Source organism: Schistocerca piceifrons, chromosome 3 (assembly GCF_021461385.2).
Source record: "Schistocerca piceifrons isolate TAMUIC-IGC-003096 chromosome 3, iqSchPice1.1, whole genome shotgun sequence".
In the NCBI taxonomy this organism is placed as follows: domain Eukaryota; kingdom Metazoa; phylum Arthropoda; class Insecta; order Orthoptera; family Acrididae; genus Schistocerca; species Schistocerca piceifrons.
Genome location: NC_060140.1, coordinates 317,266,414 through 317,288,827, shown reverse-complemented (window position 1 = coordinate 317,288,827; position 22,414 = coordinate 317,266,414). Strand labels below are relative to the sequence as shown.

The following is a 22,414-nucleotide window of genomic DNA, read 5'->3' as shown; positions in this document are numbered from 1 at the left end:
TAGAACTACTTAAACCTAACTAACCTAAGGACATCATACACATCCATGCCCGAAGCAGGATTCGAACCTGCGACCGTAGCAGCAGTGCAGTTCCGGACTGAAGCGCCTACAACCGCTCGGCCACAACGACCGGCTTCACAGGAAGACATATTTACAGTTTATGCATTGTTTAAAATTATAAAGTCTCCAGTGACATGTCACATACAAACTAAGTACGAAGTGTCCTGTTTCCCGCTATATACTGACAATACCACAGTGTCGGCAACAGTAAACTGGTCCCATTTGCAATTGTAAATTTTACAGGTTTAGTAAGCTAGGGTTAAAGACTTTCATCCTGTTTATTGTTTGTAATTCACGTGAAGTGTTCAAACCTCGCAGCTGCATAGTCTGTATATAGAGTACTGCTTCCGCGTGGCGAAGCTAAGTGGTCAGCAGCCGTTCCACATCACACACGACCCACGCGGCTCGGCCCTGACGTGGGCGAGCACTCGTAGACTGTGATCCAACAGGTGCGCGGTTCCTCCCACTCGTCTGAGGAAAGCATTTAGCTGCATAACAAAGCAGCGTGAGGTGTAGAGGACGTGCATCGAGCCTGCGTACACTCCAGTTTAGGAGCCTATGCCGCAACCGACTGAGATCAACATGGGCACAAAAGCCGCGCAGGCGGCTGAGTCATTTCGCGAAATACTAAAGGTCATCTTCGGTAATGTCCGTCTATGTGTGCGAAGTTTATTCGCCCTCTCTCTCGCACAGCGCCGCTGAGTGTAGAACGGTCGGATCTGACACCATCCTGAAGAACTCAAGTACGACACTGCGGACACATCTATTTACGATTGTCTCACTTGACCATAATTATTTTCTCAAGTAATTAAAGCTGTCGTTACCCTGTATGTTGGTTTAAATACCACAATGATTCGGTTCTAGGCCCTTCAGTGTGGAACCGCGCGACCGCTACGGTCCCTGGTTCGAATCCTGCCTCGGGCATGTACGTGTGTGATATCCTTAGGTTAGTTAGGTTTAAGTAGTTCTAAGCTCTAGGGACTGATGACCTCAGATATTAAGTCCCATAGTGCTCAGAGCCATTTGAACCATTTGAACCCCAGTGCTTTACGAGGCACACCCCTGTTGCAGATGGTATGACCTTCGTTCTTCCGATCTTTGAACTGACTCACCCAGCCAGTTATGGGAGGACCTTTAGTTTAATGTCTGTTCCGAAACATTAAAAATAATTGTCAGAGGCGAAAGAAATGATAAGTGACAGAAGCAATCGAAGGACCATTTTAGGAGCGAATCCTGACTTTTAGATTTGCAGTCTGGAATGTACCAACCTCTATTATTATAATTGTTGTTATTATCACTATTATTAGGGACGTTCAATAAGTAATAAAACACTTTTTTTCAGAAAGCAGGTTGGTTTTATACAGGATACTTTCCGTCCAATGCGACGGCATTAGACCACCTTACTGGTAGTGCCTGTATGGCTGCGTGGTACCACTGTACTGATCATCGGCGGAGTCAAAATCTTGCTGTGTCAATAACATCCCCATCATATACTTACTGCTTCCTGCGGAGTGCATGTTTCACTGGCCCCAACAAATGGAAGTCGGAAGGCGCGAGATCCAGGCTGCAGGGTGGATAAGGAGAAACAATCCCCAATAGAAACGTCCAGCCGAGCAGTAAGGTGTTTGTTTGTGATCTGTCGATCACCTCGGACGAGTGTGTCTGCACGTTACAGCATTGCAGGGGTCGCAGCTGTATGCGACCGGCCGCCATGAGGGAGATCGGAACGAGTGGGCTCTGAGCACTATGCGACTTAACTTCTGAGGTCATCAGTCGCCTAGAACTTAGAACTAATTAAACCTAACTAACTTAAGAACATTACACACATCCATGCCCGAGGCAGGATTCGAACCTGCGAGCGTAGCTGTCGCTCGGCTCCAAACTGTAGCGCCTAGAACCGCACGGCCCCTCCGGCCGGCCAGATCGGAACGGTTTGCGCGATCATTTTGCGATGATGACAGACGGCTCGCCCAGCCACTCAGCGTGACTTTTTTAACTGTCTCCGTAGACAGTAAATATCTGCTATACTCTGGTCTTCCGCCGATAGAAACGCCATGGCAACTCTGTAACACACCTCCGTTACAGACGCCACTTCGAAGCCTACGTTCAGCGCCGTGACCTGTCGGCACTTCATGAAGCTCTACGGGCTGAAGCGGGAATATTCCAAAAGTCCAACAACAAATTCTGTATTTTTTCAGCGGGAGCTGGCCGAGAAAATATTTGTTGCATTATTTACTGAACACACCCTCATATTATTATTGTTGTTATATTATCGTCATTATTATTATTATTGTCTTCATGACACCCAGCTTCCACTACGATCCTTCTTTGCGCTCACAAGTTTCGGCCTGGCATCGTTTTTATGTGCTTCTAAATTATCATTTATCCTAAACTACTGTTTCCACGAAAACACATATCTTCTCTCTTCTAATTGTAGCTTTCCTCCCATTTAAGAAAAACCAAAAACTGTAAAATGTAGACATTCACGGTCTGGAATGTCACATTTAATAAAATATTCGGTGGTCGGAAATTAAACAGTTAAGTAGCACCGCGAATTGAGATGGAAGAGATATATCAGCTCCTCACGCTGGATCTGGGTTTACTTGTCCAGACCAGCTACACCGTATCCACTAGAGAGTGCCGCCAAAACATCGAGTAATTTTACCTCTACCATATTATTGCCACCTTCGGCAGGAAAATCTTCTACGGCTCCCCAAACTTCGCTGGTCGAAGACTTGAGCATGCAACCACAGAATCAAAGACAGCCAAGTTCGACGAAGTATTGAAGCGATGTTTGATATATTCTTGTTTCGTGGTTTTTATTTATTTTACCGCCGGCCGGAGTGGCCGAGCGGTTAAAGGCGCTACAGTCTGGAACCGCACGACCGCTACGGTCGCAGGTTCGAATCCTGCCTCGGGCATGGATGTGTGTGATGTCCTTAGGTTAGTTAGGTTTATGTAGTTCTAAGTTCTAGGGGACTTGTGACCACAGCAGTTGAGTCCCATAGTGCTCAGAGCCATTTGAACCATTTGAACCATTTATTTTACCTTTTTGTTATGGAGACTGCGTTTTCTAACAGTATGTAATGAATCTGTATTGTTTTCTTTATATTTACTGCTACATCCCTCTGCTTCACATTACAAATCAACGATTTTCAAATAGAATCCGAATTAAACATTGATTTGTTCAAATTTACTATAAATACTATTTATTTTTAAGTAATCACCGGACGACAACTATGTAAACAAAAATATTCCGCAGGTTATGCAGTCCTGTACATATCCTCACTCAGTTTCTAGACTGTTTACCGCTATCAAGACGCTGATCGCATGTATAAAGAAAGCAATCGTGGCGAGGTAACGCTCGATAGGTAAGCAACAAACCTAATGTACAGGTAACGGGGGTACGGCCTTAACGGACCAAAGCTACTAGGAAAGATATCTAGTCTACAATAGCCTACGATAGTTTTACAACTGTAACAACGGCACGTATTGCGATGCGTCCGCCTGGAAGAACCGCAGCTTAGCGGCAGCGCAACAGAGGATGCACAGAGTGTAGCTGCACTCTCGCGGCCCCTGACGCACCGGGAGATCGACGTCAGCGCTTCCGCAGGCACCGTTATATGCCGCGAACGGCGCTATAAGCGGCAAGAGGCCGCCTCCAGTCTGCGGAAGGCGGCAGTAGGTGGCAGCTGGCGCAGCACAGCCTTCCAGGCAGGTCGCTCCGGAGGCGCGGGGGCAACGACCTGCCAATCTGGCCCGCTTGCTCCTTCCCTACGTACCTAAGTGGCGCCGAAGATCCGCGTAATCTTTCCAGGCGTACGAGGAGCCTCTTGTTTTCCTGTCATCTGCATCTACTTACATACTCAGCAAACAAATGTGAGGTGCATGTCAGAGAGTACTTAGCATGGTAACACACGTCAGGGTTTCTTCTCGTTCCTGTTTAAATGCTTCTCTGCCTGCTGTTTTCGTGTTCTAATGGGGGTGACATGTAAGAGGCTGAAGAATATGTCTTAATATTGAGTGTTGAACGCAAGTAGGCTTTCGTGAGGTATCTGGCGTCCATCTTCAAGCACCTACCATTTCAGATCCGTCAACATTTCCCTGACGAGCTCACTTGAGTGGCAGAAAATCAGTTAGTTACATGTTCCATGGATCATTTGAACTATTCTTTTATTGAAATGATGTGGAACGAATCAGTTTACAGGTACACATGATACATGATTAGTGTTAGCATTGATGATGACATTGATTTTTAGTCCTACTCATGGCGCTACACTTAAAGACTAATTTTTTCTATTTTTTATAGGCTACGAATTTTTAAATACAAGTTCATCCATGGAGTAGGTGTTGTCCAGGAGAAATTATTTTAGGTTAGATTTAACAGGTGGTTTGATTCTTCGCAGACATTTAATCGTAATGGGCAAATGATCAAAAAATTTTATTTCTGCCGCATTGTACTCCTTTCTGGGCCACTGAGACCTTTAATAATGCGTAATGAGGGTCATTTTTTCCCTCTTGTGAGAATTAGTCCTATTTTGTATGGGTCCAACAACCTTGGGCAATATTATCAAACTAGCTGAAAAACCCAGCATTTTCCGGGTATTTATTTCTAGCTGTGTCCAAGACTCCGGAAGGGTGAAATCTGCGTTCGACTTAAAAGGGTTCTTTCTATACAATGTTTGAAGTAGTATGCTTTGGGACATGAACCAAGAGCCTGTTTGCTTCACTGACAAGGGACAGTCACGTAGAATTTGCCATGCGAGAAGCAACTAACACTAAGGTCTACGCCCGCAGCGCGCAGCGTCCGGTCTTGTGCTTTGTTTATAGTCACGGGATATTCAAATGGTTCAAATGGCTTCAAGCACTATGGGACTTAACATCTGAGGTCATCAGTCCCCTTGAACTTAGAACTGCTTAAACCTAACTAACCTAAGGACATCACACACATACATACCCGAGGCAGGATTCGAACCTGCGACCGTAGCAGCAGCGCGGTTCCGGACTGAAGCGCCTAGAACCGCTCGGCCACAACGGCCGGAGGTCACAGCATAACATAGGAGCGCTGGGAATTAATACAACATAGCCCACAGCCTTTCAGCCGTTCTGGTTTATTCAGATAGACTCGACCGTTCTATAGGCATATTTATTCGTAAACAAAACGAAATCAAAATGTAATAATTAGGTATCCAAATCACAAAGCAAACTCAATAAATTTGCTTTTTTCTTCAGTGATTGTAAATGAAACCACTTAAATTTGAAGCAATTGAAATATTATGAAGACTAGTGCAGCTTTTTCTTTAGATAGCAGTTCAATATTGATAACTAATCAACTGCAAAAACTATTAATACTGTCTGCCAGGTTATTAATATATATCTTGAACAATCAACACATTTCCCTGGGATACACCTCAAGTTACTTCTGTTTCTGTCGATGACTCTACATCCAAGATAATATCCTGCTTGCTCCCTACAAAGCAGTCCCTCACCTAGCCTCATGACGCAATGTCACCATATACTACTGCAACATAATAAAGAAAACAGAAGCCGATGGGAACGTACGTGCACACAAAGAGCTCATTGTCCACCAAATGTTTCTCGTATTTAATAGAACTGATTTATTTCAAGCAAGGCCGATGATGACTTCCCCGTTTAGCGCCCTAAACTACAAATCATCATCATCGCATTCAAGTACTGAATCAACACGGAAGAGAAAACTGTTATTATGTTGCAACAGAATCTGAACTTGGTGGGATCACATCATGAAGATAGGCATAGAGCTATTCTGATGCGCGACCAGGCGCTTACTAAGCTTCCAGCCACTTGTTACTTAATGATATTCGAATAGGCAATCAGTGGTGAAAATTAAGGCATTTGCTAAACGTCAACTAAGTGCAGATTAGCATCCTCAGCTCTCATTTTGGCAACGGATGTAAGAGCTGTTCCACTTCGTGTAACACACCTCTTGGCAGGAAAGCCACTTGATATCAAAGGATTATTGTAGACAGTTCGAAGATACTATCTTCTTGTGATGTATCCTGTAGCGCCGACTACCCATTGTGGTGTTCTCACTGCGTGTTACCAGAATATTAGCCTTCAAAGGCTATTTTAAAGTTCAGTGTGTACGAAAAGAGCGTTTTGTTAGTGCAGATTATTAGCTGAAAGATGCGAAATACGAGTAGAACGTCGGCAGTGAGAAGAACCTAAACAGGGCCGATGCCATGACAGAGCAAGCGGGTGGCATCTCGCATCTGCCAGTCAACGAAATGCGCAGCGTTTATTTATATCAAGGACACTGACAAAGTATGCTGAGAGACAGCATACATTCGTTCTCGGTTACATAAAAATCAGATCCCGGTAAGGCGTAATTTCATTAGATTTTGCTTCCCTGGTACTGGTCGTCAGTGGCAAATATTCGTAAGTATTTCCTGTACCTATATGGATATTAAGACATTTGCCGCAGGCAAATGCAGCTGGTAATAAACTGGACTCTTGTAGACTTTGTTGTTTTTGAAGCTTGACACTGAAACACTGAACACATCCGTAGGTCCTACTATGACAGAGTTCGTCATCCAGCACCTTAATATGTGTTATGTGTGTGTGTGTGTGTGTGTGTGTGTGTGTGTGTGTGTGTGTGTATGTGTGTGTGTGAATTTTCAAAGGAAGCATTGGTATCAGAGAGCTCTAAACGATGTTATAACTAAGTGGTAAGATATTGTACGAAACGTGATCTACTAGAAAGGTAAATGAAGAAATTTTTCTACGAAAATCCCTTGCAGTGTAAACCAGAGTAGTTACAAAAATAAAGTACTGGACCACCCGTCTCCACAACGAACCACCATTTGGAAATCAAGTTAGTTTAAGTCAAATGGTTCAAATGGCTCTGAGCACTATGGGACTTAACTTCTAAGGTCATCAGTCCCCTAGAACTTAGAACTAATTAAACCTAACTATCCTAAGGACATCACACACATCCATGCCGGAGGCAGGATTCGAACCTGCGACCGACCGTAGCGGTCGCGTGGTTCCAGACTGTAGCGCCTAGAACCGCACGGCCACCCAGACCGGAAGTTTAATTCATCTTTCCATTTTATGAAAACGGGTAGCAAGTAGGAAGGTGCATAGTTGATACGAGAAGCAAAGCATCTAAAATCCAAGCCTGAGTAACGCTTTACTGTTCTGTAAGAGAAGACACCTTAACACTCGCAATGCCAAGGGGATGGGGATTGTAATCTAGTCAGCTTCTTTACATTTTAAAATTTTGCATAATACGTATTTATCGTTTTTAATGAATTTTTATATACTAGGCAGGAGCGGTAACCACTGCGGCATCCGGGACGCAGGGGATGACTCCTGTCAGCTGCTTATTAGGCAGGTGCCTTAACCATTGCGCCATGTGCAGGTGATATCAGTCCCCTCCTTTCAATTTACATATGGTGTTTCACAGCTCCGGGATCTGCGTGCTGTCTGTTCTTTCGAAAGAAAAAACGCCATGCTTTCAAATAACTCATTAGCCTGGCTGGGCAATGGATCCACTCTCTTCAACGCTAATGCACATACGTCTCACCTCCTGTGGGAATCTCTAAGTAGCGAACAGGAATATAATGGACAAGGACTGCAGATAGGTGGCGCTCGGTGGGAGTGTGGGTCGGCCGTGAGGCGCACCGAGATAGTCCGTGTAGTTGTGAAAACGCTGTATTTCGGATGGCGCAGTGGTTTCCGCACCTTCCTAGTAAGCAGGATATATCGGGTTCGAACCCAGGTTCAGTGCACATTTCAGCTCGTCGGCGCTGATACCGCATAACGTCCCGCTACAGCCAATGGCAGTCATCCCTTTTCGATTTACGTATAGCATTTACAGAAAGTTATTGTCCACAAACCATTGCGTCACAGATGCTGTTTTATGACAAGGTGCTTACTGATAGAAACAGTTCTTTAACTGTATGCACTAACTCATTGTGACAGAATATATTCCTATACTTCCGTATTTAATGTTTTCTCAAGCGCCGTAAAGTGACCACCTCTAACTACGAAAAACGCTCCCACACCGTAATAAAACTTCCTTGCCGCACGGAGTGACCGCGTGGTTTGAAGGGTCATGTAACGGATTGCGCGGCCCCTCCCGCCGGAAGTTCGACTCCTCCCTCGGGCATTGCTGTCTGTGTTGTTCTCAGAATAAGTTAGTTTAAGTTGTGTGTAAGTCTAGGGACCGATGACCTCAGTAGTTTGGTCCCTTAGGACTCTGAGCACTATGGGACTTAACATCTGAGGTCATCAGTCCCCTAGAACTTAGAACTACTTAAACCTAACTAACCTATGGACGTCACACACATCCATGCCCGAGGCAGGATTCGAACCTGCGCCCGTAGCGGTCGCGCGGTTCCAGACTGAAGCTCCTAGAACCGCTCGGCCACACCGGCCGGCGGTCCAATAGGACTTCACAGACATTTGAACATTTTTGAAAACTTCCTCCGTATTTCCCAGTTGGCGCTACGAGTCGAGATAGGCAACGTTCTCCGGGCGTTCGCCAAATCCACACCTTTCTATTGCACCGCCATAGGGTATAGCATGTGATTCATCATCTCATTTCCACTCATCCGTTGTACCGTGGCGCCGCTATTTACACCATCTCGATACTCGATAAACTTTTATTTCAGAAACGTGTGGCTTGTGAGGAGTAGCTAAACCATTTTACACCATTCCTCTTATGTCCCTATGTACAGTAATTGTGCTAGTTCGATTACTGGTAGGACTTTAAGATTCACGGGTGATTCCTTTCACTGATATCTTGCGATATCTTTCAGCGAACCTCCGCAGTTCTCGCGGTCGCTGTGCGGTAGTATACAAGAGATCTGCCTGGGTTGGTTTGGATTCGGTTGTTCCTTCGTGTTTCCATTTCACAAAGACACAAACCATAAATGAGGTTAGGTGTCCCTAATGGACATGTCGCCCAGGTGACATCCAATGACTAATCCTCGTTGGGAGTCACTAAGTTTTCCCTGACGGACCCAGTCTGCTGTTATTGCATGTCTATTGACTATTCAATGCTGGCCTGTCCGCCTATCTTGTCACCTGGTAGTCAGTTCCGCGTTGCACTCAGTGTCCGGATACTTTTGAACAAACAGTGTATTTTACATTGACTGACATCAGTATACTGACAGTTCGATGTGTCTCTTTTACACTTGAATAATAAGTTAAAATATTGAAAATGAAAGGTTACAGATTTTTTGAGCAGTTCACCTTTCCCACAATGAGTCACATCGAACCGCGCTGAGATTACAACTCAAGTGAGTCATGTGTGTCTCTGGACTGCATTTTACTCGATAATGTTGCAAAAGTGATTGAGGCAAAAATTGGAAACTTGGAAATTTTTCGTAAGGTCTTACGAGACCAAACTGCTGAGGTCATCGGTCCCTAAGCTTACGCACTACTTAATCTAAATTAAACTGACTTACACTAAGGACAACACACACACCCATGCCCGAGTGAGGACTCGAACCTCCGACGGGGAGAGCCGCGCGGACCGTGACAAGGCGCCCAGACCGCGCGGCAGTGATTGAGGAACATCAGCCAAATCTTTGGTCCTAGTAAAATACAGCTGTCCACAACCCAAGGGTTGGATTGAATACTGATGTGCTTTATTAGGTATGGTTTGGTAGGAGATGTTATGCACTTGACTCCTCCAACCTCTGATATGCGTACCCAGCCTATTACAGGGGGGACACGGTGTTAAAGATGGATAATTAACCACGATATAGTTTAGAATTCTTTACACCGAAAAAACAAGGTCAGAGGTCAAAAAAGATAGTTGGTTGCATGTCCATAGATCATTCGAAATTTTTTTTATCGAAATTGTGTGGAATGAGTCAGTTTCAGGTGACCGACGGGAAATCGTAGGACCAAAGGAGATTTGAACCCCGGACTTTTGAATTTGTACTATGACACTTATCCACTGAGCGACGGAGTCTGTTAGTTGAACTAAAAGAGTTAATAAGAAATAACTTGTTCTGTTATGCCGAGCAGCAGATCGGGCTGATCATACTTCGCTTTTAGTTCGGATTCACAGGGGTTTTTTCCTGTGTTTATTTCAGATGAATATTTAGATGAACCTGGCACTGTTTCCGTTTTCTGTTGTTACGCAACGCTAACACTTCTGTTTCTTATTCTGTTGCAGGAAGCGAATGACTGACTACGTAACAAAACTGAAGACATTCCTCAGACTGTCAACTAACTGTGAGTATACGTTCAAACAATTGAGTCTTAATTATTTTTGCTTAACTTTCCAACGAAATTACGTCCAACCTCTTGGGAAATTGGCAATGCGCGCCCAGTAGATGCTTTAGTACTTTCTGATTCATTTGAGATAAAATAATGTGGTAGCTGGGAAGCTACCACGGAGATCATTGGAGGTTTAGAAAATTCTTTAACAGGCGAAGCGGTTTCTCGGTCCTCGTTGTCGGTCAGTTCAACCTCAGTCCACAAAAGGCATCGGGCTGGTGCTGTCAAGCACTTTGATGGCGGCTGAGAAGAACGGGACTTCGAAGGTGATAGTTTGCAGCTTTTAATGGAATCAATCGAATTTTATGTGTAACTTTCTATCCCACGAAGGAATAACTAGAAAAAATGAAATTGAGTCTTTTATGGTCTAATTTAAAGAAATGACTAAATATCCATAGCAATAAAACAACAATACTTGCCCAAAAGCGGTATCACGGACACGTGTTGTGATAGTTTACACTCATCGTGAAATCTAACTAGCCAGGTTTTGAATGTATCCGGCAGAAACCACTTTCCATGGATAAGTACACAGGACAAAAAAAAATAGTCACCACCAGCAGATAGCGTTTAACACTGTCCCTAGCCTCGATAGTGACCTCAGTTCGGCAAAAACCGCATGCACCACTCGTGAACTGGTAAAATTTTTGGAACGTTCAGTGGATGATATAGTAGGTATTGGGGCTAGACAATTTTTTGACGTGTAGATTCTTCATTGCCTTATTGGGATACAGTTATTGAAGTGGAAGGAAGGAGACGTCTTCGAGCTTTACAAAGTTCCTTATGTACGGATTGTTGCGTTGTTGAGAGTACTCGCCCCATATACCTAGGGTGAACTGCACCATCACGGCAGACGTTCTTCCGATACGGCAATGAATGACACACTATTCCAGCTGATATACTCGTCTCCTTAGCGTTTCAAGCGGCCAACTCCAGAGTCCAGACTCAAGGAAAGCTCCCTGGAAAAAGTAGTTTGCTACTAGTCAGCACGTATCGTCCCCAAGAAGGAATTTTTTGACACCAAAGCTAAGCGCACGTCATAAAAGACTGAGTAAGCCCCGTATGTTGCAGAGACAGGATTTGCTTATTCTTAGCTGTATTCTGGTTTGAATAATAATGACACAAAGAAGTAATCTACACGGTAATCAATACAAATCACAACTGCCAATATCACGACTGCGCATGTGCATCTATTAAATGTCTTGACATATCAGTAGTGCACTCAGTCGGTGCACAGTAGTAACAAGCTTCAGTGAAACTAACAAAAAGCTGTCGAAATAAGCGCGAGAACTAAGCATCCACAAGCAATACTGCCGTGTTTGCGAAGAGTGAAAATAATTTCAGCTTTTTGGGTCTTAAACAGTCTTAAACAGTCTTAAACAGAAAATGCAATTCATTGATCTGCACGCGAGACACTTACAGCGATAAAGGGTAATTTGAGGACAGCATATGTCGTCTTTAATTTAACAAATGTATTTGATCGTGTAGACCATGCTATTATTTTGATTAGTTGGAATTATGGAATGAGGGTGAAAGCTCACCAATGGCTCACTTCATATCTACTAGAAATAAAGCTCCGGTGATTGCCTTGCAATGTTAACAAAAAATGAAAATATTTCAATTCCAGTGGTGTGCTGTACAGTGTGAATGTCACAGACTTCTGTTGTAGGCACTGTGTTTAATACGCATCAATGACCGGCATTGAACATTTATTCAGTCTGTTTTTGTCACTTTTTTTACTTTCCTTAGATTGATTTTTAGTCCTAACTGTAATTATACATTTATAATTTCTATTTGTGTTAGCATTTTGGTATTGTTCCTTTTCGTTAAAAACCGGGAATATTTTTTCCCTTGTACATGTTTACGATGATTGATTGTATATTCCGAAATCGATCAAATGTACTCTATGAACAATGTCAATAAAGTATGTCCTGAGGTAGCCTGTAATCTTTCACAAAATAACAAAATCAGTTTCTTTTATCGAAGTTGTTGTTTTACAGAGCTCTTGCAGGATTCTAAACAGTAAGAAATATTTGGGGTACTTTCTGTAGGGAAGTCAGAGGTCAGATGAATCCTCTATCCCATGGCCGATCCTTGCTCTAGATGGAGCTGTAAGCTACAGCGTTAGAAATCCCTCCACACAACAGTAATTAAAATTAAAGGTGATCAGTAATGCTGTGGCAGGGGAACTTAAAACCATTTCGTAGGCGAATAAAATTCTTTTCTGTCTAAATAAAGTGGATTCCGTTAAACTTTTAAGGCAAATACAGTACACAATTCAAAAGTTCGTCTTATACACTGTGTAACGTATATGCAACCAATATGTAACCTAGGTACAAGCAATATATCTATGCTCGTCAGTGAAAATTGACTCGATAAGCAACCTGAGTTATCAGTAAACGGACTCTAACCAGCATAACACTGTGTGGTTGTTGTATGAGTGTCAGTTTCACTGTGATTTAAGTCCTCAACAGATTGTTACATGAAAAACTTAAAAGAAACATCTGAATGAGCTATCTGATTGCGTATTTGAATATGAAAAACCACAGGAACAAATAAACGTGTAACAATGAATACCTAAGCTATCTGACTGCGTTTTTGAACAAGAATTTACAAGTGATACAGAATCTGGCTTGTGCAGTGTAATTTACTGGATTAAAGTACATGATAAGTTGTGGTGTCTCTGTTTATCCCCTAAGTTTTGTACTCACCTCTTTAGATGACTGCCTTTTTCCATGTGGTTTACAGCAATGCGCAGCAACGTGCAGCAGCAGCGGCTAAAGCTTGTTGTTACTAAGAATGAATTTAACAAAAAGGAGTTTGCTTGGGCCCTGTTAACAACTAAATAGCTTGTGAGAAAGGATTTCATAAATTAAGTCTATTTAAAAACTTCAGAATCATCATGGCCAATAAAAGACAATGACAATTACAATGACATAGGGATCAATAATGGCTGAGTGCCAGATTAACAAATTATTTCAATTTCAAAATTACATTAATGTATAATAACTACAGCATATTTATTAATTAGATGCGGAGAATAATTATTATTATTTGGAGTATAAGGAGGCTTCTTTCACTGACAAGCAAAACATGGCATTATTGCAAATTCGGACTAACAATCACTAGCCTAACCCTGCAATTGTTTTGCGCTATGCTTGCCAATTTTACTTTGAATTCCATCTTGAAGCGTAGTTAAACCATCTAAATGTCTCCTGGCCATATAAATTAAATCAGGCCTTGAGTGTGGTAAGATCTGCCATCACCGACATGAGGGCAGCGTGACACGTCTTCTGTCTCCGAGCTCTCGACCGTCACCACTACTTCCACTCTCGCAGACAGACCTCGTCTCACAACAACACTTAGAATCGCCATTCCATGTTTCGCTCTCAGATTGTTACTATCAATATCTCAGTGCTTAGCCGGCCGCTGTGGCCGAGCGGTTCTAGGCGCTTCAGTGTGGAACCGCGCTGCTGCTACGGTCGCAGGTTCGAATCCTGCCTCGAGCTTGGAGGTGTGTCACGTCCTTAGTTAGTTAGGTTTAAGTAGTTCTAAGTCTAGAGGACTGATGACCTCAGATGTTAAGTCCCATTGCGCTTAGAACCATTTGAATGAGTGCTTACACAATGCAAGGAATAGCGCTAAGTTGACTATATTGTTTTCAATGTAATGAGGAGTTATGACACACTCCTAACAACTGGTGCGTAAAACTTAACGAGGAAAGTAAGTTTCGTGTGATGTATACTGCCAAGTAAGATAGCTCGATGAAATTTGGACCCTGCATGTAAAGGACTGCTACAGTATAGTTCAGATAGAAATACTTAATGAGACGAACAGAAATGACACTTTTATTCAAATACAGTGATTACACTGAAATCACTGCGATTTGTGATGGTCTCCTGGACATTGCAAAATGTGGGACATGGTTCTTAAAAGGGTGTGTGATCAACACAGATACCAATACATGCTCTGCAACGTGTTCCCATGCTGGCCACGAGTTTGATACGGAGTTCTTATGGTTGGACGCTGCAATCCTTCATCAGCGCAGGATGGTAGTTGGTGCATTGGACGTGTTGCAGTATGTCTTCCCAACACATACCACACGTGGAACGGGCAGGTCAGTCCATTCTCCGAATATCCTCTCGTTCTGAAAACTGCTCCACCTGCACTCTTCTACGTGGTTGCGCCATGTCATCCACAAAAATGAAATGAAGTCAGATCAGAGTGCACCCCTGAAAATGTGCACATGGGGAAGGGATACCGTGTCACCATAATACTGGCCGGTGAGGGTGCCGTGTTCAAAGATTGGGAGGTCAATAAGTCCATGAAACATAGCATAACACCTGGGTCACCGCAACCATAATGTTCGACAGTGTTCCTGCGAGTGTTACGTGCTCACAGCTCTTACAGTATGAGCGTACGTTAGGAATCACTACTCAGAGTGAATCTGCTCTCATCACGTGATCCCGCTCCTAGTTTGTCCAGTCCCAATGATCGTGGCACTATTGCAAACGGTGCCGCTGATGTGCAGGTGTCAACGAAACACAACGTACTGATCTCCTGGCAAAGAAACCTGCCCCATGCAGTCGCCGTGCCACTGTGGAACGTGAGATTGCGTTCCTTGCAGCCCTGTTAAATTTGATTTTAATTGTACCCAATGATTGACGTGTGTCCCTTCTTACCGGCTGCACAATGCAGCGGTTATCTGCTGCTGCAGTTGACCGTGGTCGATCACCACCTCTCCTTTGAGCAGCAATATCTGTATTTCGGAACGCTCTCCACGCACGTGAAACGATACTGTGAGCAAAACCAAATTCCTGGGCTGCATTCGTCACACTTCGTCCTTCTTTCCGTTTCCTGAAAATTCTTCCCCGTGTGAAGGCATCTAAATGTTGTCTCCGAACCATACTGTACTTAAGAACAGCATCACAGTGCATCGTGACTGCTCGCTGATTGACGCAAGATGCCTTTTCCTGTTCCTTCAACTGCCTCGTGTTGAGGGGCCAGCCTTTTTGGCACTACAGCCACGTTGATCTCACGATATGTGACGTTCGGCTCTCTGTGCACGCTTGGGAGTCCTCTCGCAACATGCTCTCGCACTTACATTCATTTCCAACGAGTAATAAATAAGTTTCACTACGTTACGTAGCTCGTCCTTAAGTTTTGAAGAGCAGCGTGGACTGGTAAATGGTAAATCAGCGCTGATGCATTGCAAAAGGTGAACCTTCTCAGAGTCTGCGCCCTACACTGGTACACAAGCCGCGAAGCGGCACAGTGGCTGCAGAAGCTGCTGGCGGAAGCCGCCGAACGAGTTTTTCCTCGCTGCGGAGTGAGTCACTGGCGAGGTAATCACGGAGCCTGTACCCCCTGCCACGTACGAGTGATTGGTCGTCCTCTCAGACTCGTCTTGCGGTCAGCTTGCTCCGAGTAACCTGTTGCTACCTTACACATGTTCCGCCTATTGACAACCTGCGCGACATCGGACAGCATCCGCCTTTAAACATGTTAACAAAGGCAGCCTTTAAGTTCTAGAGGACAATTTGCTCGGGACTGGCAGCCGCTGCGTTTGTGGAATCGGCTAAGATACCCCTGCTGCAGGTTTATGATTTACATGAGAGGTCTATTACAATACGTCCGTTTTTCTGCATACTGCCACCACCTGTCAACGTTGAAAGGCAACATACGTTACATCTTACAAAGAAGAAGCGTCATGTAATCTCACATTTATTCCACATCAAACATACTATTGTTTGAAAATTTCAGAAATTCGCAACCATGGGAACTACCAATGTCTTACGTTAGTATTCCAAATAAATAACTGCTCAGGATGAAGTCGGAAGTAGACGCATCACAATCTCAACTGCAAAAAATTAATAATATTGGTGGATAACTCCATGAGGCTGTGCCCGGTTGATGTTATTGCATCTGGAGAAGTCTCAACGGTAGAAAAGTGTAGTGAAAAGTAGGAAGACCGGCAGAGTATCGATGCTTGGTTTACAGGATTATCAATTGACTCTCAACATAAAGGCCGGCCGCTGTGGCCGAACGGTTCTCGGCACTTCAGTCCGGAACCGCGCTGTTGCTTCGGTCGCAGGTTCGAATCCTGCCTCGGGCACTGGACTCGCATTCGGGAGGACGACGGTTCAATCCCGTGTTCGGCCGTCCTGATTTAGGTTTTCCGTGATTTCCCTAAATCGCTCCAGGCAAATGCCAGGATGATTCCTTTGAAAGGGCACGGCCGACTTCCTTCCCCGTCCTTCCCTAATCCAATGAGACCGATAACCTCGCTGTCTGGTCTCCTTCCCCAAACAACCCAACCCAACCTTGCCTCGGGCATGGATGTTTGTGATGTCCATAGGTTAGTTAGGTTTAAGTAGTTCTAAGTCTAGGGGACTGATGACCTCAGATGTTAAGTCCCTTAGTGCTTGCAGCCATTTGAACTATCACCATCAAGGTAACATATGTGCATAAGCATGGGAAAGACATATTATTGCGTGATTACATGATTACCTAAATATCAATGGTATCATTCACATCCATCTGAGGGTAAGCGTACGGGACCGATTTGAAATGCGACAACTACACAATATCAATTGTGGGGAAGGCAGATGCAAGATTGAGCTTTATTCGGCGAAACCTAGTTCTGTCTATATTTAAGTATTGCTCCTACATCTGAGACTCTTGCGTGGTAGGATTGGTAAAGGAAATAGAAAATGTTCAAAGAACAGCAGCGAGTTTCGTCTCAGGTTCGTTTAGTAAGCGCAAAAGTTTTACTGAGACGCTCGTGCAACTCTGTTGGCAGACTTATATAATACGAGAGTTTCCACAAAGGCATATAGGTCCTTGTTATTTAGTATTTGTGAAGCCCTGACTTCTCTTCCTTTATTTACTTCTTAATTTCATTTATTTTAACTATGCCCCATATCCTAGAATGTCTTTCAGACTAGAAAAAGATAGTAACATCAAGATTCAAACTCGGTAAAATGGACCTCTCAGTAAAGATAAAACGAATTGTACCACCTCGTAGGAAAAGTATAAGAGGAAACTCAAGTTCTTAGCAACACTAGGACACCGACAATGCCGAAACAAACAACCTGATTTATATTTAAGGCAACATGAATGAGTGAGCCCAGAGCATGGTACGAAAAAGACCCTCAGAACATCTCTGGGCTGAAATTCACGCTGCACACAAACGTTTCACTGGACTATGTGTGCACTGAAGGCCTTGCCTCTTTTTAAAAAAGGAAAATCATTTAGCATCTGAAAAAACTACATGCATCATTCTACCGTTGTCCAATTTCTTTGCTGTTTGGACCACTGAAGACCTGCAGCATTGTTTGCGCTGTATAGCAATCGCCTTCTACGAGATAACTAACTCCAAATACCCATTGCACGCAATTCCCTTAGCGTTGTTCGCTTGGAAACTGCTTGAGATGATGGACCTGACTTCACTGACAGCAACAATGTTCCTGTGGGTTTGAAACTGATGTTCATTGGCAAAGCCTTAACGCTCGTCTCCATCCCTGCCGCTTAGGATCTTTTAAAGAGGGCGTGCTGAAAAGTAACGCTTTTGAATTTTTTTGTATGAAAACTCTCAAAGCTTTTTAAATAAAACTAACGTTATTAAAATTCTACATCTTCATTCTTCGTGTCTCCATATCTGCAGCCCTCTGCCGCTTGAGGGCTCCGAATTGCAGCGTGTATCATGGCGGTGTGTGAGGTAACTATGTCGGTGCGGGAAAAAACAGCGTGCTGTTATCCGGTTTCGAATTCGAAAAGTTCGCTCACACATGGAGCAACCTCTCTTTCAGCATGACGATGCGAGACCACAAAAGAGCGCTGCAACGTCTGCTACAATCCGACGCCTTGAGTTCACTGTCATCGATCATCCTCCATACAGTTTGGATGTAGCCCCACCTGATTTTGATCTGCTTCCAAAACTTAAAGAACACCTTCCAGCACTTCACTTTGATAGTGACGAAGCGATACCAGTAGAGGTGAGGTGAGATTGTGGCGGGCAGGGGGGGGGGGGGGGGGGGGGAAGGCTTTTAAGACGCGAAGAATAACGATTTATAATGTTAGTAACGTTTGTTTTACTTAAAAGCTTGAAGAGTTTCCATACAAAAAATTCGGAGGAATTACTTTTGATCACTCTCGTGCCATCAATGGCTGCGAGTAGCACACCATTCCTTGTGGATACGCTGGTCAGTCCTCGTTGAAATACTTACAAGTCGGGCAACTTTATACGCGGTGAGGTCATGGCTAAGTCCAAAGACGATAGCTCCTATCTGCCATTCGCATCCACCCATCTTACTGCTTACTGCGTTGGTTCCATACAACCGACTGGCCCATCGACACCACTTCACTGCCATGATTTGCGCCAGCGGTCGAGGGTAACATGGCCACCTGGTACCATTTCTACGCCGAGACCAGTGTGTTCTTTGAAACAGGATGACATAATGTTTCGTCCCTCGATATTGTATTCTGCACGTTTACGAAAAAAGACATCTGCATCTACCTCTACATACATACACCGAAGACCACCTTACGGTGGGTGGCGGAGGAGACCTTATACCACTATTAGTCACTTCCTCTCCTGTTCCACTCGCAAATGGAGCGAGATACAAACGACTTTATAAAAACCTCTGCACCAGTCCTAAGTTCTCACATCCTATCATCATGGTCCTTGTATTGTATGTTAACCGGGGACCTAGAAACGACAGTGAGGCTCCGTCCCCGCCGTAGCCGCAGTGGTCCGCAACCCCACGACGACTACCGCAGTCCACTTCACCCCTCCGTCGCCCCACACCGCACCCAGGGTTTCATGGTCCTTATGCGAAACGTACGTTGGCGGCAGTAGAGTCGTTGTGCAGTCGGGCTCAAATAGCGATTCTCTAGATTCTGGCAATAGGGCATTGCGGAAAGAGCATCTTCTTCTCTCCAGGAATTCGCATTTGAGTTCACGAAGCATCCCTGTAATACTTTCGTCCTGATCGAACCTACCGGTAACCAATCCAGCAGCAGTCCTCTGAATTGCCTCCATGTCTTCCTTCAATCCGACATGGTGGGGAAATGCTCGAACATTACTCAAGAGTCGGTAGCACGAGCGTCCTAGACGCCGTCTCCTTTATGGATGCGCTAAACTTTCCTAAAATTCTCTAGCATTCGCCTTCCCTACTACCAACCTAAAGTGCTGCTTTTGACTCATTAGCCATCTGACTGGTTTGATGCGGCCCGCCAGAACAGCACTTGCAACCTACTTCCTCAATTATTTCCTGGATGTATTCCAATCTCTGCATTTTCTACAATTTTTACCTTCTATAGCTCCCTCTAGTACCATGCACGCCATTCCCTGATATCTTAACAGATGTCCTTTCATCTTGTCCCTTCTTCTTGTCAGTGATTTTCATTAGTTCTTTCCTCTCACATTCTGCGCAGAACTTCCTCATTCCTTACTTTATCAGTCCACCTAATTTCAACATTCGTCTGTAGCATCACATCTGAAATGCTTCAATTCTCTTCTGTTCAGGTTTTCCCACAGTCCATATTTCACTACGATACAATACGTCGTGACGATCAGTCCTGATGTTAAGCTTATCACTGTTCTCATTCCTGATACTTCTCATTATTTTCATCTTTCTTCAATTTACTCTCAGTTCATGTTCCGTATCATTAGATTGTTTATTGCATTCAGCAGATCCTGTAATTCTTCTTCATTTCCACTGAAGATAGCAATGTCATCAGCGAATCTTATAATTAATATCCTTCCGCCATGAATTTTAATCCAACTCTTGAAGCTTTCTTTTATTTCCATCATTGCTTCTACGATGCATAGATTCAACAGTAATGGAGAAAGACTGCATCCCTGTCTTACACCATTTTTAATCCAAACACGTTGTTCTTGGCGTTCCACTCTTATTCTTCCTTGGTTCTTGTGCATGTTGTATATTACTCGTCTCTCCCAATAGTTTACCCCTGTTTTCCTCAGATTTTTGAACACTTTCTTTTCCATTCTTCTGTATAGTAGTCTTGTTAGCAATTTGGATGCATGAACTGTTAAGCTGATAGTGCGACAGTTCTCGCACTTGACGGCTTTTGCAGTCTTCAGAATTCCATTCAACCTCTTTGCAGCGTTACACCTCGATAATTAATAGAAGTAATTGCGGCCAGCTGCATCCTCCTAATGCTGCAGTCTGTAATGGTTCTTTATTTACGTGACCATTACGGCACTCCAACCCCAGTTCTCGATACCAGTAATATCGTACTACTTTACTGAGAAGTCACAGGCATATTTTTGTGAAAATATTCACATTTGGTTTTATTAATGTATAGGTACTCCGATGTATCTATATATTACAGTGATATGGTTCTTGTGCGTATTCATTTCTGTGAGACTGTCATAATCTTTGACTTACTTGTAACCGTTTTGGCACGAATGCGCACAGAACAGTCTTTGTTTCACTTTGCAGGAGTTAAGTTGTTATTTCACTTTGTAAAAGAACAGTCAAGTCTTGTGTTTGATTAAAGTGGAAATTAAACATATTAAAATTGATACAAAACTGTTTTCTTGATGATGTGACAATTAAGAAGAAGTATATGTATTATTTTTGAGAAAGTTTTTGACAATGTTGACTGGAATACTCTCTTTCAAATTCTAAAGGTGTCAGGGGTAAAATATAGGGAGCGAAAGGCTATTTACAATTTGTATAGAAACCAGATGGCAGTTCTAAGAGTCATGAGGCATGAAAGGGAAGCAGTGGTTGGGAAGGGAGTGAGACAGGGTTGTAGCCTCTTCCCGATGTTATTCAATCTGTGTACTGAGCAAGCAGTAAAGGAAACAAAAGGTATTAAAATCCAGGGAGAAGAAATAAAAACTTTGAGGTTCGCCGATGACATTGTAATTCTGTCAGAGACAGCAAAGGACTTGGAAGAGCAGTTGAACGGAATGGACAGTGTCTTGAAAGGAGGATAATGGAATGTAGTCGAATTAAGTCGGCTGATGCTGAGGGAATTACATTAGGAAATGAGACACTTAAAGTAGTAAAGGAGTTTTGCTATTTGGGGAGAAAAATAACTGATGATGGTCGAAGTAGAGAGGATATAAAATGTAGACTGGTAATGGCAAGGAAAGCGTTTCTGAAGAAGAGAAATTTGTTAACATCGAGTATAGATTTAAGTGTCAGGAAATCGTTTCTGAAAGTATTTTGTATGGAGTGTAGCCATGTTTGGAAGTGAAACATGGACAATAAATAGTTTGGAGAAGAAGTGAATAGAAGCTTTCGAAATGTGGTGCTACAGAAGAATGTTGAAGATTAGGTGGACAGATCACGTAACTAATGAGGAGGTATTGAATAGGATTGGGAAGAAGAGAAGTTTGTGGCACATCTTGACTAGAAGAAGGGATCGGTTGGTAGGACATGTCCTGAGGCATCAAGGGATCGCAAATGTAGCATTGGAGGGCAGCGTGGAGGGTAAAAATCGTAGAGGGAGACCACGAGGTGAATACACTAAGCAGATTCAGAAGGATGTAGGGTGCAGTAGATACTGGGAGATGAAGGAGCTTGCATAGGATAGAGTAGCATGGAGAGCTGCATCAAACCAGTCTCAGGACTGAAGACCACAACAACAACAACATATGTGAATTTACAAGAAGTTTAATAAAAATGTGGATCGTGAACACCAAGTCAAAAATTATTCCCACCATACCATTGTTCTGATCTGGGATTGTTTCATCATTAAGAATTTCCTGAAAAACGCATTTGTTAGGTCTTCAAATATTGCTAAAATACAGATCTGGACCTTCTAGCAGTCAAAATGGAATCACCCTAGAATCAACAAATGAGTCATGACAACTTCGACGAAATCTACGTGGGAATCCATTCAAGATAAGAGCCAAAATTAATGACTTTTTTACGGTGACTTCATTATTTCCATTCTGACGATACCATCCACAGTCAATAACTTTGTTGTTGCCCGATGAAGCGAACATATGCTGTGCGAGCAACATTATTAATCTGATTTCTAACCTACTTTGCAAGTGGTAGTATTGTTAGAAGCCGAACATTATATTTCTACATTT

At 43.4% G+C, this 22,414-nt stretch overlaps 1 protein-coding gene across 1 annotated transcript in view; it reads left to right on the top strand.

Moving 5' to 3' along the window:
* Positions 1-22,414, top strand: part of LOC124790139 — a 302,687-nt gene that overhangs the window by 148,758 nt on the left and 131,515 nt on the right. The window contains exon 2 of the mRNA XM_047257725.1: positions 10,235-10,293. The gene's annotated coding sequence lies outside the window, so the exon portion shown is untranslated. The remainder of the gene's footprint in view (positions 1-10,234; positions 10,294-22,414) is intronic.